The 18,337-nt window shown below is 41.7% G+C and overlaps 1 non-coding gene across 1 annotated transcript; it reads right to left on the bottom strand.

The window, feature by feature from the left end:
* Positions 1-12,155: 12,155 nt before the first annotated feature.
* LOC120250775 lies at positions 12,156-12,261 on the bottom strand. Its single transcript, XR_005533113.1, has one exon. It is a non-coding gene; the product is annotated as a small nucleolar RNA R71 (small nucleolar RNA).
* Positions 12,262-18,337: the final 6,076 nt, after the last annotated feature.

Genomic DNA, 18,337 nt, shown 5'->3' with positions numbered 1-18,337 from the left:
TTGACGTCTTGAAATCTCGATTCAGTATTTATCATGAACTTTGCCAACACATCCTCTGTAGTAAATCTTTTTATTAGCGGTGGTTGTGGCATTTGGGAACCTTGAGGAGGTGCAACCTTTTGATTTTGCTCTTGACTCAATGAATTTGGGTGGTATTTCCACCCCGGATTGCAAGTTGAGCAGGAAGGGTTTCCATGTGGTCTTTGGTCTTTGATAAAATCAGCATGGGCATCAACTTTAGTGGCCGAAATTGAGTTAGAACCATTCAAATTGCGAGCCCCTTGCATTTGCCAAGAAAATTGTACCTTGCACAAAAGAGTATAAAAAGAACAAAGTTAAACAAAATAGGAAAAGTATATACAAAGAGTAATATGTACAAATAAAAGAAATTTGCTAGAGCAATACATTACAAGCTTTCCTAATATTCCTTGAAGTTCCCCGGCAACAGCGCCAAAAACTTGATTGATCACCCGCAAGTGTACGGGATCGCCAAGTAATACCCTGTGAGTGACACAGGGGTCGTAGTATTCCATGGGGCCAAGGAAGAATTATTACTGAGTCTTCATCTATTATCTAGCCTACTATTCTTAGTAGAAGAACAAATGAAATAAAATAAAATAAACTAACAAATTCATGGCCGGGTAACTACCACACAGATTTAAACAAACAAGGAAGTATTAAGCATGAGAAGGGGGTGTTTGGAAAAGGAATCCACCTAGGGTTGTCGTTAAGTCCCGAACTAGGATGACTTAAAGATGCATTGATGATAATTGAGACCTAGGTAACTCGTAAGTAGATTAGCCCCAATCTCTCGGTGACTAACCCCTGATCCCATACGAATGTCAATCGGAATCTCTTACGGACTAACACACCTATGATCGCATTAATTTCTTGGAAATCTCTAATAGGAGTAAACCTACTATCCTTCGGCTTAAACCTAGCAATGGAGGGCTACCAACACTCGATCTCTCGGCGTGTAGGCACAAGTATCCCCTTTCAATCTTTCCTAGATCTAGTATACATGAGTATGTCACATCTACGCATACAACTCATAGTAGAATTACGGATCTCTCCACACATGTAATTCTAGACATGAAAGCATGAAAGATTAAATCTCAAACAACCATCAAACTCAATTAAGAACAACATTCCAAGTTCATACACAAGATTAAACCCTAGGGTTCATCCAAATCCAAACACCAAATTAAGTTAATCCCTCATGACAAGGGATACTTATACAACATACAAGGAAAGGAAAGACAATAAAGTTACAAGAATGGTGATGCAATGGTGGCTTAGATCTTCACTTCAACTAGTTCTACTATGCCCCGCTCCCTCTTGATGATGATGTGTTCTCGTTTCCAACAAGGATCATCGCCGGAAGATGGCCGGAAAGCCTTACGGATGAGTGGTGGCGGCGGCCCAAGAGACCAAGAAGAAGTCCCCCTAAAAGTCTTCCAAGATCCCTAATATACCCCGCAAATGGCCTCCATCCCGAGTACCATGCCACTCGCTATGGAGCTCAACATTGATACTATTTGGGGTAGGCAAACTCCATCAAGTAAATATCTTCTATTATAGCTACAGTGACCATCCCGGGCTCCATACAGGGCACTATTGAGGTCGTATGCCATGATTACATTCCTGACTCGGAAACTCCCCAGGTGCTACAGTGGCAGCTAAAGTGATTTTCTGCAGTGTGGGGCTACAGTACCACTGCTACAGTACTCCATCTACAGTCTTTTGCTATAGGGAATATGCTACAGTACTGTGACCTAGTTTTTCTTCTCTTTTTCGCCCGAATCATATCTTCGTGTCTTCCATGGCGCTCTCGTGCCCTGAAAAGCAAATCACACACAATTAAGCACAAAACGGACATCAATTCTCATGAAAATGCATGCTAGAGGTAACAAATACATATACTCAAATACGTATATTTAGACACTTATCAAGTTCCAACCTTGAATTCTTATTGCATTGAATTTCCCTTAGAGTAACACTAGGGTTAAGAATCTATCTTGGTAATCTTTGTGGATGAGTGACACACCATGAGGGTTATCCTACAACCATTTTCCAAGAGTTCGTTGCGGTCATGATAAAGTGAGGTGCTAAGACACAAACTCCGCTGGAGCTTAGTTGTGCAAGCAACAGAGTGAAGCATTGAAATAATCCTTATTGCTGGGGCTTAAATGTGACTAGAGGTCTTTTTCCTGAACCAAAGGGTTAGATCTATATTAGGGAATAGGTTTTATCACTTGGAGTCCCCAGATCTTCATATAACCCCACAGAATGTGAGGAGTCGAGAGTATCTCTTTCCACCAGGGCATAGTGTGACGGTTAGTCATGGTTGACCTTAGGTTTGGGACTGTGTGGTTCAGGATTTCCATGACTCATTAAACATCAGTTAGAAGACATAATAATTAGTCTTGCACTTGAAACAATAGTCCTAGGGTGAGCAATGTCCTGGTACTCCATCTTCTATCGATTGCCTCTCCTATTATTCTCTTGCATCTTTTTCTTATTTTCTTTATTTCTATTTGGATTGATATTGTTTGCACCACTCTTGAGTTATCTTCACCATAGTTAAATAGCAATTTTTGTGTTTCCAAGCACTATTACCTGTGGATACGACTACCCACTCACCAGTGTACTTTATTACTTCGACAACCCGTGTACTTGCGGTACGCACTCACAAGGGGTGTGTCAATGATCCTAGAAACCTTTTGGAGTTGTGGCGTTCCTACATGAGGGTACGCATTTGGATTGACATAAGACAACCCCTAAAAATGGGCTTGAAGAATAAGAAGGAAGGAGGAAGTTGGGCATAAATAGAATTCAAGTATGAAAGGTTGCCAACCTTTTGCTTTCTTTGTGGAAGACTAGGCCATGGGGACAAATTTTGTGAGCTAGCATTAGAGCAAGGTACCATCTTAGGCAGTAAACCATATGGTTCATGGCTGCGGGCAACAAGTTGTAATCAAATAGTTCATGGCTCGAAATGGTTGGTGGAGGAGAGTAATGACAATAAGGGTGGCGCCGACGGATGGAGGAGCTGGAGTTGGTCCAGTGAACACAGTATGAGGGACAATATGAAGTTTGGGCAAAAAGGGGATTTCCCTATGGGCAACAGTAGTGGTAATTTAAGAGGTGTTGGGCAGCATCATGATAGCAGTCACCAACTTTCACCTAAGAGCCTTGTCAATCTGACAGTACAGGATTGCTGAATGGGGGCTCAGATAATGGAGTTATCATTGCTGAACCCAAAAGGAGAAGAGTAATGCTTTCTAATGATTATTATAAGGGGGAGGGGGGACTAGCTGTTAGGTTTGAGGAGTTGGGCCAGATTTTGCAGATTGAGCCCAATAAATTTCATAATCCTAGTCCTATACATAGTCAAAAGGAGATTCATAAGGGATGTGCTATGTTGGGGATAGAGTGTGAACACTCACATACTTATCAAGATGTGAGTTCTACTGGGCAAGCCTGGCAGACATTATGAAAATTTTAAGTTGGAACTGTTGTGGATTGGGCAACCAACATATAGTTCAGGTCTTAAAGGACTTAGTCCTTACTCATAAGCCCAATTTTGTGTTTCTAATTGAGACCAAGTGAAGGCAGGACAGGGTCAACTATGTTCGAACCCAAATCTCTTTTGATAACTTGTTTTATGTAGGGGCATTGGGGCAACGAGGTGGTCCAACATTATTTCGAACACCTCGTCCAAATTATCTCTGTTGAGTTTCTGAAATTTTTATTTTGATGTGGCAATCTTGATTGATGGGGAAAGTCTATGGAGATGGATAGGTTTTTAGGGAAGGCTAAAGCGACATCGACGTAGGGTGGGGTGGAAGCTTCTCAAGAATTTGGTAACTAAGTCAGACCTATCCTGGGTGGTTATGGGGGACTTCAACGATATTACCAGGTTCTCCAAGAAGGAAAGTGGCAATCAAACTCTAGTTTGGCTGATAAGGGGTTTCTTTGAGGCCATTTCAGATGTAGAGCTTAATGATTTAGGGAAGGTGGGGAAACAATTCACATGGGCGAGACGGCTGGGACCTTAGTCCCAAGTGGCCGAGAGACTCGACTAGGTTCTGGCGATGGAGGCATGGAGAAGCCACTTTGCTCAGTATCGAGTGTGAAATCTAGGGTATTTCTCTTCAAATCACTGCTTGATTCTCTTAAGTCCCTCAGTGGTGCCGATAGCTCAAAGAAGGAAATGATTTAGGTTTGAAAACTCTTGGCTTTTAGAGGAGGATTATAGATTGGTGATCTTGAAAAGCTTGTCAGCCAGGGAAAACACTCAAATCATGGACAAGATCAAAGGTTCCGGGAAAGGTCTTGTCTCATGGGCGAAGTATCATACTTACCACTTTCAGAGGAGGTTAGCATCCTACAGTACAAAGATGATGGGTGTTCGGAGGGACACTGGAGGGGTGGCAGATAGGGAGATTATTGAGTCTAGGGTGAAGTATTTTGAGGTGTTGAATTAATAGGAAATTCATTGGCAATAGATAGCCAAGTTATAATGGCTCTTCCGAGGAGAGCACAGTGGAATAGACAGAATGCTATCACTAAGCTATGAGATGATTGTGGAGTTTGGAAGACGTGGGATATGGGGCTACAGGAGTTCATTGTGGAATACTATAAGAGGTCTATCTATCTAAATCAAGTCAGCCGGAGCTTGTAACTGACAGAATTGAGGAGCGGGTCTCAATGTTAGATCAGGAGTACCTTATGGCAACATTTTCTCCACTAGATGTAAAGGCTGAAATTTTTTATATGCATCTAGATAAAGCTCCAGGTATTAATCCCGAAGGTTAGTAATCCACAATGTTATCAGATTTTTGCCCTATTGCATTATGCAATGTTCTCTACAAGATTATAAGCAGGATAATAGCTTGAGGAACATCATCCATAAAGTCATTTTTGATAATCAGAGTACTTTTGTTTTGGGACGGTCCATATATGACATTAATATTGTTGCAGCGGAGATTATGCACTTTTTGAAGTGGAAGACTCAAGGCAAGTGACACACCCCTTGCGTGAGACCCGCAATTGCACTAGTTTGTCGAAATAATAAATCCAAAGTCAGTGGGGTATCGTATCCACAGGGAATAAGAAATAGAAACACCAAAATTGCTACTTAACTAAGTGGAAATGAAACAATGATGGTATGGATAAAGATCGATGGAAATAAACTAAAGAAAAAAGAAAGAAAGAACGGCACAATAAAATGAGACGAAAGGCAATCGATAATAGTGGGGTACTCGGATATTGTTCCTCCTAGGATTATTGCTTCAAATGCAAAATTAACTATTATGCTTCCTAACTAATGCTTAATGAGTCGTGGACATCCTTAAATACACGGTCCCAAAACTAAGGTCAACCGTGACTAACTCTACACTATACACCGGCGGAGAAATTAACCAGTCTCAACGTCTCACACTGTGTGAAGTTGCAAGAAGCTCTAGGGATTCCAAGTGATAAACCCTATCCCTATATGTAGATCTAACTCTTTGGTCCAGGCGAAGGACCCCTTGTCACAATTAAGTCCCAAATGTTAAAGTCACTTCAACATTTCACTCTATTGCTCAAGCAACTAAGCCCCAACGGAGTTCATCCCTTAACCCTTCACTATATTATGACAGCAAAAAACTCTTCGAATGTGGAGGTAGAATAAATCACACCGGAGGGGAAAGGGGACGCTCCGCTACCTCTCGACTCATCCTCTCGACCCTCTCCAATCGTGTTTTGTCTAACCCTCATGGTGTGTCACACACTTACATGGATTACTAATGTAGACTCTCAACCCTAGTGTCACTCTAAAGGAGAAATTACTCAACAAGCATTCAAGATTGGAAGTCAATTAAAGACATCAATTAAGGAAAGCATAATAAAGGTTAATGAAACAAATACATCCTAGGGTTCACAAATCCAAGTACCCATTAGGGGGTTTAGCTTTTCAAGGAGCAAGATACAATCAATAACGAAATCAAAAGTAAAAACATGCAATCTATAGTAAAAATCCCTTGGTATTCGTGTCCAAAGGTCCTCTCCAAAGTAGCCTCGTCCTTTTCAAAGGTCTCCTTGTCAAGCCTAAGGCACACCTCGCCGAATTGGTGTCGACGAAAGCTCCCCCAATAACTATCTACGAAGAAAACCGTGGTGTCAAAGCCATAGAACCACTTCAAAAGACTTGCCAAAGCCTCTTTAAACCCTAGCTGCCGGCTTCCCAAAAGTTGGAGAAAAGATAAAAGAAAGGATGAAAGATCGATCATGAAATCAGGAATCCACATTGGCGTGTGGAATTTCCACACGCCCTTGTGGATTTCTGGAAATCTGATTTTCTGTGGGCTGTGAACAGTAACTTCTACAGTGAATCACTACAGTGTTTTACTATGGTCCCCTACTACAGTACTCCACCAAAATACTCCCGAATCCACACTTTTCATCGAGGTAACATAAACGGGCATACATCTATGCTGTAGATCGCGTCGCTTCTTCAATAAAAGGTCTCATCGGTGAAGATCTTAAAATCATTGCATAAGTCAGGATATGCAAATGTGACTGTCTTTGTGCCCCTCCAAACCATTGTAATTGCTTGAGCGCATGGAGGTTGGAACACATTCACGTATCTTCAATCACAACTTATGTCTTCACATTTGTTCACTCCAAGACTTCACCAACAAAGTATGATTGCAATCCATTTTGGCTTCTTTCTTTCATATTTGGCTTCACAACCCTTCATACATGACAAGGTCCCCTTGCGTATATCCCGCAAGTGCACGGGTTTGTCGAAGTAAAAATCCCAGGTGAGCGGGTATCGAATCCACAGGGAGTAGGGAATAAAAACACTTAATCCGCTTTTTAGCTATGTGAAAGATCAATTGTGATAAGTGTGACAATGATTCAATTCTCAAAAGTAAAATCAACAAGTAAGAAAGCACAAGTAAACGAGAAGGTAAGGCAATCGATAAAGATAGGGTACTCTGATAATGCTCCACCTAGGACGATCGCTTCAAGTGCAAGAACCCTCTATTATGCTTCCTAATCAATGCAATAGTGAGTCGTGGAAATCCTTCATTACATAGTCCCAAATCTAAGGTCAACTATGCTAACTCTATACATGACCCGGAGGAGAGATTAGATAAACTCTCAACCTCGCACTCGCATAGAGTTGCAATGAGCTCTAGGGATTCCAAGTGACAAATCTTCCTAATTATAAACCTAACCCTTTGGTCCAGGTGGAAGGCCCCTAACTACGATTAAGCCCTAGATACTAAGATCACCTCAACGCTTCACTCCGTTGTACTCGCAACTAAGCCCCAGTGGAAGTTCATCCCTTAGACCATTCACTCTATTGTGACCGCAAAGAACTCGAGGAACGGAGGTAGAATCTATCACGTCGGAGGGGAAAGGGGACGCTCCTGTACCTCTCGACTCACCCTCTCCAACCTAGTTTTATCTAACGCTTGTGGTGTGTCACTCACTCACAAGGTTACCAACGAGAACTCTCAACCCTAGTGCCACTCTAGGGGAAATGTTCATACAATCAAGCATTCAAGGTCGGAACTCACAATAAATATCAATTAATTGAGAGCATAATAAAGATATTCAATGAAACAAATACATCCTAGGGTTCACAAATACCCAAGTATCCACTAGGGGTTTAGCTCTCCATGGAGCTAAGTACAATCAAAGAAATAGAATGTAAAAGGAATAAATCCATAGAAAACCCCCCTCGATGGTCGTGTCGATGGTCTTGTGGAGAGTCCTCTACTCGTCGCAAGGGATCCTTTGTCCGGCCTAGGATACACCTCGCCGGATCGATGCCGACGAAAGCTCTCCCAATAACCTTCTTCCAAACAACGCGCGATGTCGGAGCCGTAGAACCTCTCCAAAACCCTAGCCAATACCCCTGAAAACCCTAGCCGAAGCCCTCTCTCAAGTTGGGGTAAAGATGGAGAAAAGAATACTAAAATCGGGGATGAATCAGCTTCAAATAGGGCTGGAATCGGGCGACTACACCGGCGTGGATACTTCACATGCCCATGTGGAATTTCCACACGGGCGTGGATAATTTCCACACGCCCGTGTGGATTCTCTAAACTCCTGTTTTCTCGGCTGGCTGTGAACAGTTTTGCTACAATACTTTGCTACAATGTTGCTACAGTTCCCTGCTACAGTACCTGCCTAAATAGCTTCCCGGATCCATACTTTCATCGGGGTAACGCAAACGGGCACACGTTCATGTCGTGGATCACTTGCTTCTTCAATGATAGACAAGTTGGTAGAGCTCTTATTCTATGTGCATAAGTCGGAATGCTCGAGTGTGACTGCCCTTGTGCCCCTCCAAATGGATGTGCCAACTCGAATATGAGGAGGTTGGCACACACTCTAGCATCTCACACCCGACCTATGTCTTCGCGTTTGAACTTTAGAAAGATTTCCCCCAAAATCAGTGCATTATGATCCATATTGGCTTCTTTCCTTCATAATCGGCCTCACAACCCTACCTGCACGAAAGTAACATAAAAACACACATATTAGTGTAAAACCCGAGAAAAGTAATGCTCAACATAAGGAATAAACGCTTCGCATTCATATCGCATAAGCACTTATCAATACACAAAAGTTCACAAATACACATGCATTAGCGCTAAAACCTGATAAAAATAATGCTCATAGTAAGAAAAGAATACTTCTTATTACTAATACACAAGCACTTATCAAACTCCTCAACACTTTAGCTTTTGCTTGTCCGCAAGCAAAAATAAAACATTGAAGCATAGAAAAAGGAAAAATTGAAAGTGCTTGGCCTTAGGTTAATCAAAGGAGTCAAGGGAAGCATTCTACAAGTAAGGAAAATTTCAACACTAAATACGAAAAGTCATTGCTCTAGTTAAAAACTCGAATAAAAAAGAAAAACAAACCCAAAATCGTGTAAGTGTGTGAACTCACTCAAATCAACCCAAAATATACTCCTCAAAGTTCTAAGCATAAGGGACTTATTTATATACAAAACAAAGTAAAGTGGTGGTAGTAGCTTCACACATCCTCTAAGGTAGCCATTTCCAAAGCGGCCGCTAAGGTGGCTTTCACACTTTTGAGGTGGTAGCTCTTTCTACTTTGGTAGTAGCTTTCACTCATCCCATGAGATAGCTCTTTCTATCATTTGGGCATAACTAGTATCGGACTTATGAGAGTAGCTTCATACTTCATAGGTGGTAGCTCTTTCCATCCCAAATGCATAACTAAAACAAGTTTTTTTTAAGCAAAATAACACAAGAAACAAAAACTAATTAGTCCCTTAAACAGACAAACCCTGAGTTTCCAAAATGAGTTTAATGAGCGAGTAGTACAATAAGTGTGAATCGGGCAAAAAAATTCCTAATACTCCAAGTAAAAAACTAGAGCATGAGAACATTCAATGATGAAAAATTCTCCCTAAACTCAAGAATACAATCATTACAACTAAGATGAACCGCCATTGGCTATGTGACCATGCACAATCAAAAGCATAAGTATAAAAACATGTGTAATGTGAACTCCCCCGATCCCTCCCCCACACACTTAAGATGTGCATGCCCTCAATGTATGCATGTAAATACAATAAAAAGACATATGATAAGTGCTTGTGCGATAAGAATACAAAGTGTTCTTTCCTTGTGTTCAGCATTACGTTTCTCGGGTTTTAACGCTAATATGTGTGCAGTTATGTTACTTTCATGCAGGTAGAGTTGTGAAGCCGAATATAAAAGAAATAAGCCAATGTGGGTCGTATATACACCAATTTGGAGGAAATCTTACTAAGGTTCAAACGCGAAGACACAGGTCGGGTTTGAGATGCGGGAATGTGTGCCAACCTCCTCGTATTCAAGTTAGTATAACCATTTGGAGGGGCACAAGGGCAGTCACATTCAAGTATTTTGACTTGTGCATATAGAACAAGATCTCCACCAACTTGTCCATTATTGAAGAAGCAAAGTGATCCACGATGTAAATGTGTGCCCGTTTGCATTACCTCAATGAAAGCATAGATTCGGGAGTATTTTAGGCCGGTATTGTAGTAGGGTACTATAGAAAAACTGTAGCAAGAATACTGTACCAGCACTGTTCACAGCCGGCTGAGAAAACAGGAAAACAGAGAATCTACACGAGCATATGGAAATTCCACACGCCCGTGTGAAAAATCCATAGGGGCACTCACACGGGCGTCTGGATTCCCGATTTCAGCCCCAATTTCAGCATTCTTTCTCCATCTTTTCCCCAACTTGAGAGAGGGCTGTGGCTAGGGTTTTGAGAGGTATTGGCTAGGGCTTTGGAGAGGTTCTATAGCTCCGACATCGCACGCCGTTTGGAAGAAGGTTAGTGGGAGAGTTTTCGTCGACACCGATTTGGTGATGTGTATCCTAGGCTAGACAAAGGGACCCTTGCGACGTGTAAAGGACTTTCCAAAAGACCATCGCCATGACTAACGAGGGAGTTTTCTATGGATGCTTTGTTTTTACATTCGATTTCATTGATTGTATCTAGCTCCATGGAGAGCTAAACCCCTAGTGGGTACTTTGCTATTTGTGAACCCTAGGATGTATTCGTGTCATTAAATCTCTTTATTATGCTTTTAATTAATTGATGTTTATTGTGAGTTCTAATCTTATATGCTTGATTGTATGAATACTCCCCTAGAGTGACACTAGGGTTGAGAGTTCTTCTTGGTAACTCTTGTGAGTGAGTGACACACTATGAGAGCTAGATAAAGGTAGATTGGAGAGGGTTGAGAGGGTGAGTCGAGAGGTAGCGGAGCGTCCTCTTTCCCCTCCGGTATGATCTATCCTACCTCTACATTCCAAGAGTTCTTTGTGGTCATAGTAGAGTGAATGGGCTAAGGGATGACCTTCCGCTGGGGCTTAGTTGCGAGTGCAACGGAGTGAAGCGTTGAAGTGATTTTAACATCTTGGGCTTAATTGTGGCTAGGGATCTTTGACCTAGACCAAAGGGTTAGGTCTATACATAGGAATAAGATTTATCATTTGGAGTCCCTAAAGCTCATTGCAATTCTATACGAGTGCGAGGTGTTGAGATTGTTTGGTTTCTCCTCCGGGACATGTATGGAGTTAGGCATGGTTGACCTTAGATCTGGTACTATGCAATTAAGGATTTCCATGACTCACTATTGCATTAAATAGGAAGCATAATAGAGGTTTCTTGTACTTGAAACGATTGTCCTAGGTGGAACAATACTCGGGTACCCCATCTTTATCGATTGCCTTACCTTCTCCTTTACTTGTGCTCTCTTTCTTGTTGTTTTTACTCTTGAGAATTGAATTTTGTCACACATATCACTATTCATCTTCCACATTAGTTAAGAAACAATTTAAGTGTCTTTATTCCCCACTCTTTATGGATACGATACCCACTCATCTGGGATTATTACTTCGACACCCGTGCACTTGCGGTGTGCATGCATATTCGGACGTGTCAAGTTTATGGTGCCGTTGCCAGGGAGTAGGCGTTTAGAGATACTTTGCACTTTGTTTTTCTTAGCTATTCATTTATTCATTCTATTTCATATTTTCTTATTCTGTCATCGTTCTAATTTTTTATTCCTTTCTTTTGGTACAGCTCTAGGTTATGACCCGAGGGAATCCCTCCATACTAATTGAAGGAGATCCCGAGCTTGAACGTACACTTAGAAGAAAAAGGAAAGAACCTGTGCATGAACAGTCCAATCTAGCTGATTTGGAAGTAGAAGAATCTGAAAACATAGCAGAATAGAATGAGCAGCAGCGGACATTATCCGATTATGCCAGGCCTTCAGTATTGGGGACACAATCGAGCATTGTGCATCCCCCGATTACAGTTCAGAACTTTGAGCTGAAACCGACATTCATCCATATATTGCAGCAATCCGTGCAGTTCAATGGTTTGGCAGATGAGGATCCAAATAGTCATATAGAGAACTTTCTCGAGGTGTGTGATATGCTGAAGATAAATGGGGTAACAGATGATGCCATGAATTTGAGGGCCTTCCCATTTTCATTGAAAGGAAGAGCAAAGCAGTGGCTACACTCATTACTAGAGCATCAATTACCACATGGGAGGAGATAGTAGAAGCTTTTCTTGGTCGTTATTTCACTCCCAGAAAATCTGCAAAGCTTAGGAATGAGATCTCATCCTTTGTACAATTAGAAATGGAGTCTCTATTTGAGACGTGGGAAGGTTCAAGGAACTCCTGAGAAAATGCCCGCAACACGGATTCCCGGAGTGGATGATTGTTCAAACCTTTTACAATGGTCTGAATCCGAGTACAAGGCAACTCTTGGATGTGGCAGCAGGAGGTACCTTAGGTAGCAAGACCCCCAGTGAGGCCCGTTAATTAATTGAAGAATTGGGGTTAAACAGCTACCAATGGAATGCCAGGGAGAACAAAAAGGTGGTCGGTCTCCATGAGATAGATGCAGTGACTTCGTTGGCGGCTCAAGTGGAATAACTGAGTAAGAAGTTAGATCTTCTAACATCAAACAGAGTAGCGGCCATGATTACTTGCACTAGGTGTGGGGGAGGACATGCTCCCTCCGATTGCCCGATAGATATCAGTGATGCATCTTCGGTTGAGAAGGTCGATTTTGTAGGTAATAGCATGAGGACTCAAGGGAACCCATACAACAACACATACAATACGGGTTGAAAGAATCATCCCAATTTCCCGTGAAGCAACCAAGGTCCACAAAAGGCCATGGGTCCACCGGGTTACTTGACAAGGTCCCCTTGCGTATATCCCGCAAGTGCACGGGTTTGTCGAAGTAATAATCCCGGGTGAGCGGGTATCGAATCCACAGGGAGTAGGGAATAAAAACACTTAATCTGCTTCTTAGCTATGTGAAAGATTAATAGTGATAAGTGTGACAATGATTCAATTCTCAAAAGTAAAATCAACAAGTAAGAGAGCACGAGTAAAGGAGGAGGTAAGGCAATCGATAAAGATGGGGTACTCCGATAATGCTCCGCCTCGGATGATCGCTTCAAGTGCAAGAACCCTCTATTATGCTTCCTAATCAATGCAATAGTGAGTCATGGAAATCCTTAATTATATAGTTCCAAATCTAAGGTCAACTATGCCTAACTCTACACATGTCTCGGAGGATATATTAGATAACTTCTCAACCTCGCACTCGCATAGAGTTCCAATGAGCTCTAGAGATTCCAAGTGATAAATCTCTTCCTTATAATAGACCTAACCCTTTGGTCCAGGTGGAAGGTCCCTAAACACAATTGAGCCCTAGATACTAAGATCACCTCAACGCTTCACTCCGTTGCACGCGCAACTAAGCCCCAGCGGAAATTCATCACTTAAACCATTCACTCTATTATGGCCGCAAAGAACTCAAGGAACGGAGGTAGAATCTATCACGCCGGAGGAGAAAGGGGACGCTCCAGTACCTCTTGACTCACCCTCTCAACCCTCTCCAACCTAGCTGTGTCTAACGCTCGTGGTGTGTCACTCACTCAGAAGTTTACCAACAAGAACTCTCAACCCTAGTGTCACTCTAGGGGAAATGTTCATACAATCAAGCATTCAAGGTTTTAACTCACAATAAACATCAATTTATTGAAAGCATAATAAAGAGGTTCAAAGAAACAAATATATCCTAGGGTTCACAATACCCGAGTACCCACTAGGGGTTTATCTCTCCATGGAGCTAAGTACAATCAAAGAAATAGAATGTAAAAGCAATGAATCCATAAAGAAACCCCCTCGATGGTCGTGTCGATGGTCTTGTGGAGAGTCCTCTACTCGTCGCAAGAGATCCTTTGTCCGGCCTAGGATACACCTCGCCGGATCGGTGCCGATGAAAGCTCTCCCAATAACCTTCTTCCAAATGACGCGCGATGTAAGAGCCGTAAAACCTCTCCAAAAACCTAGCCAATACCCCTCGAAACCCTAGCCAAAGCCCTCTCGCAACTTGGGTAAAACATGGAGAAAAGAATACAAAAATCGGGGCTGATTCGGCTTTAAATAGGGCTGGAATCGGGCAACTACACGGGCATGGATGCTTCACGTGCCTGTGTGGAATTTCACACGGGCGTGGGTAATTTCCACACGCCCATGTGGATTCTCTCAAACTGTCATTTTCGGCCGGCTGTGAACAGTAACTAGTACAGTATTTGCTACAATGACTTGCTACAGCAACCTACTACAGTACTATGCCAAAAATACTCCCGAATCCACTTTTCATTGAGGTAACATAAACGGGCACACGTTTATGCCGTGGATCGATTGCTTCTTCAATGACGGATAAGTTGATGGAGATCTTGTTCTATGTGCATAAGTCGGAATGCTTGAGTGTGACTACCCTTGTGCCCCTCCAAATAGTTGTGCAAACTCAAATACGGGGAGGTTGGCACACACTCTAGCATCTCGCACCCGACTTATATCTTTGCGTTTGAACCTTGGCAAGATTTCCTCCAAAATCGGTGCATTGTGATCCACATTGGCTTCTTTCCTTCATAATTGGTTTCACAACCCTACCTGCATAAAAGTAACATAAAAACACACATATTAATGTAAAACCCGAGAAAAGTAATGCTCAACATAAGTAAAGAATGCTTCGCATTCATATCACACAAGCACTTATCAAACTCCCCCACACTTAAGCTTTTGCTTGTCCTCAAGCAAAAATTAAACATTCTGTGCATCAATGAAGAAAATATTGAAAGTGCTTGGCCTTAGGTTCACCAAAGTATACAAAGAGAGCATTCTACAAGTAAGGGAAATTTCAACATTAAAAACAAAAAATCAAAGATCTAGCTAAAAACTTGAATAAAAAAAGGACAACAAACCCGAAATCGTGTACGTGTGTGAACTCACTCAAAATAACCCAAGGTATACTCCTCAAAATTCTAAGTACAAGGGACTTATTTATCTACAAAAGTGACAACAATTTTAAAGATGGTAGTAGCTTCACACATCCTCTAAGGTAGCCCTTTACAAAGCGGCCGCTAAGGTGGCTTTCACACTTTCGAGGTGGTAGCTCTTTCTACAGGAGTGGTAGCTTTCACTCATCCTATGAGATAGTTCTTTCTCTCATTAGGGCATAGCTAGTATCCGAATTATGAGAGTAGTTTCATACTTCATAGGTGGTAGCTCTTTCCACCCAACAAGCACAATAAAACTATTTTGTTTCTTTTTCTTTGCATTTTCCATTTTTTTTATTTATTTTTTTTATTTTTAGAATTTGCACAAGAAACATCTATAACTAGTCCCTTTAACATCAAACTTGAGTTTCCAATAGAGTTTAAAGAGTGAGTAGTGTAACAAGTATAAATCGGGTAAAAATTACTAGAAATTCAAGCAAGAACTAGAGCATGAAAATATTCAATGTTAGAAATTCTCCTAAACTCAAGAATACAATGCATGCAACTAAGGTGAACCGCCATTGGCTATGTGAGCGTATAACAATCAAGAACAATAGAAAAGATGTGTGCACTATGAAACTCCCCCCCACACTTAAGTTGTACATTGTCCCCAATGTACACATGCAAGCTCACTCAAAATATACATCCTTCAAAAGCAAATGTGGGAGAAGCAATCAAAACAATACTCCCCTGACTACTAGTGTTGCGTTTGATGAAGCTAATTCAATAGGAGTAGTGTTCCGACGGGTTGTGAAGCTCACACGCGCAAGTGCCGAAACACCTTGGCCGTGCCCATGACAAAGTCTCAATTCCCAAGAAGACAAGACCATCTGTAAGCATACACGAGGGGGTGAGTGAAGCTCAATAAAATAAAAAAACAACTCGAGTATACAAAAGATAGAGCAATGAATACAACTCGAGACCACAAAATGAAAAATAAACTCGGAAAGGAAAAATCCTTTTCGGAGTATACCAAATCCAAAAAATAAAAATACGGAAAAATAAAATGCAAAAAAATAAGAATAAAGAAGGTAAAAGACGCCTCAAGTGTCGGTGTCAATAGCTAGTACATCTGTTTCCGTTCTTTCGGTGAAGATGACGCTGGTGTCTGCAAAAATAAATGAAGATTGGCAAAGAAAAAGAGAAAGAGAAGCTTACCGACAAAAATGAGAATGAAAGACTAGAAAACTGCCGGAAAACTCAATTAACAACCCTCTAAAACGACGGTGAGAGGTCAGGAGAGAGCAAGGATGTGTTCTCAAAACGTATGAGGGTGAAAAGATGAAGAAACCCGAAAAGATTTTAAAGAAAACCTGCGGTTCTAGCATATCTGTAAATCCACATGGGCATGTGGGAATTACCCACGCCCGTGTGCCCGACCCACAGGGGTAGACGCACGCCCCTGTGGACTCTCCTTGCAACCGAGAAAATTCTCTAAGACCCACGCCCGTGCAAAAATTCCACATGGGCGTGGATATTCACAAGCCCAACTCACAGGGGCAAACGCACGCCCCTGTGTCTTCTTAGGATGGAGAGATCCTCTGCAGAGATTCGCACGGGCGTGCGAAAATTACCCACGCCAATGTGTGGTTCACAAGGTCGCCCACAGGGGCGAGTCCATGCCCCTGTGTGCTCTCGAGATAAACCACCCAACTCTACAGGAATTCACACGCCCGTGCGGAAATTACCCATGGACATGTGACAGTCACATGGTCATTCACAGTGGCAGCCGCACGCCCCTGTGCCTTCTCTGGATGAGCTCGCAGTGCAAATCCACGGGCGTGCAGAAATTCCACACGCCCGTGTGTTTTCTCTGGATGCCTTAGAAAATTCTGCAGGCTCTACAGAAATTTTTTAACATGTTTACACACTCAGAGCCTGCCCTAATATGTAAGTTTTACCAATGAAAAACATGTGAAATAGCTCAAACAACCAAAACTTCACCAAAACACATGAAAGCACAAGATAACACCAGCGGTCCACAAGAAAAGCATAGCAATGGCCTATAAGAATCAAAACACCAACACTCAAGCTCTTATTCATGCAAACACTAAACTAAAAACTAGGAAAACAGTAATTGCTTGGGTTGCCTCCCAAGAAGCGCTTGTTTTACGTCACTAAGCTTGACGTACCTCTTCTTTACCTTATCGAGGCTTGAAAAGAGTATGTTTCTCCCGACTAGACATTGCATAGCTACTTCCCTTAAACCAAAATTTTGCATGCCGGGGTGGAATATTTCTTGGAGAGTCCAACCATCTTACCTTTGGCCTCCAAGGAAACAATTTGGGTTGGGAATTGTCCAAGCTTAGCATAGGTGGACCATTGGATGGTTTCAATCTCCTACCCACATCTTCTCCCAAACCCAAAATCTCTTTCTTGCAATTTATGAATTGATCAATCCCAAAGAGTAGTGCTTGTTCCATTACCTTAGGATTTACTTCTTCTTGTGTATTTTCAGTTTGAAAGGAACATGACACTAGCAAATCCCCTTGAAAATTTTCTCGCTCATAAGCACAATCTTCATTCACACTGTCCAAAATTTCAAAATAGTATTCAGCTTCTCCCTTTTCATTTTCTACACCAATGTACTCAATTTGCCAAATTCTTCATTGTCGTTCACTACCACATCATCTCTACAAGGAACTTGAATTGCTTGTTCAGATGCTTGTTGTTCCTTGGAGAGTGTGTCAAGTATCCCTCCTAATTGATGCTCAAGGTTTTTAAAGGAGGCTTCATGACATCTTAGTGTGGTCTCCATATTTTGGACGCAGACATCGGATGCTTCAATGAAGTTAGCTAATACTCTTTGCAACTGAAGTGCATCCTCTCCGAGTATCTCACCCGTTTGACATTCCTCTTCAGGTGCCTCCCAATGTTGTTCACCATTATCCCATAATACATTTGGGTAGCCCACTTCAATTGGATGATATTCATTGTAACATGGAATGTTTTGTTGTTGTGACGCTAAAATTCTATCAACTTTTTCACTCAGAGCTTCAACCTGCAAATGTAGAGCAACAACTGGGTCAAACATCTTAAAATCCTTGCAAGAAAAAGTAAGACATGACAAAAGAAAACAAATGAGAATAATGGAAGAATAAGAAAGTGTGAAATAATTTTTTTTTTTAGAACAAATCAGAACGGTGATAGAGAAGAGTTGTGAAATAGAATGAAGGATAAATAGCTAAGAAAACAAAGTGCAAAGTATCTCTAAATGCTTACTCCTCGGCAACGGCGCCAAAAACTTGACAAGGTCCCCTTGCGTATATCCCGCAAGTGCACGGGTTTGTCGAAGTAATAATCCCGGGTGAGCGGGTATCGAATCCACAGGGAGTAAGGAATAAAAACACTTAATCTGCTTCTTAGCTATGTGAAAGATTAATAGTGATAAGTGTGACAATGATTCAATTCTCAAAAG

Source organism: Dioscorea cayenensis, chromosome 19 (assembly GCF_009730915.1).
Source record: "Dioscorea cayenensis subsp. rotundata cultivar TDr96_F1 chromosome 19, TDr96_F1_v2_PseudoChromosome.rev07_lg8_w22 25.fasta, whole genome shotgun sequence".
Classification (NCBI taxonomy): Eukaryota; Viridiplantae; Streptophyta; class Magnoliopsida; order Dioscoreales; family Dioscoreaceae; genus Dioscorea; species Dioscorea cayenensis.
This window is presented reverse-complemented; position numbering and strand designations above follow the sequence as displayed.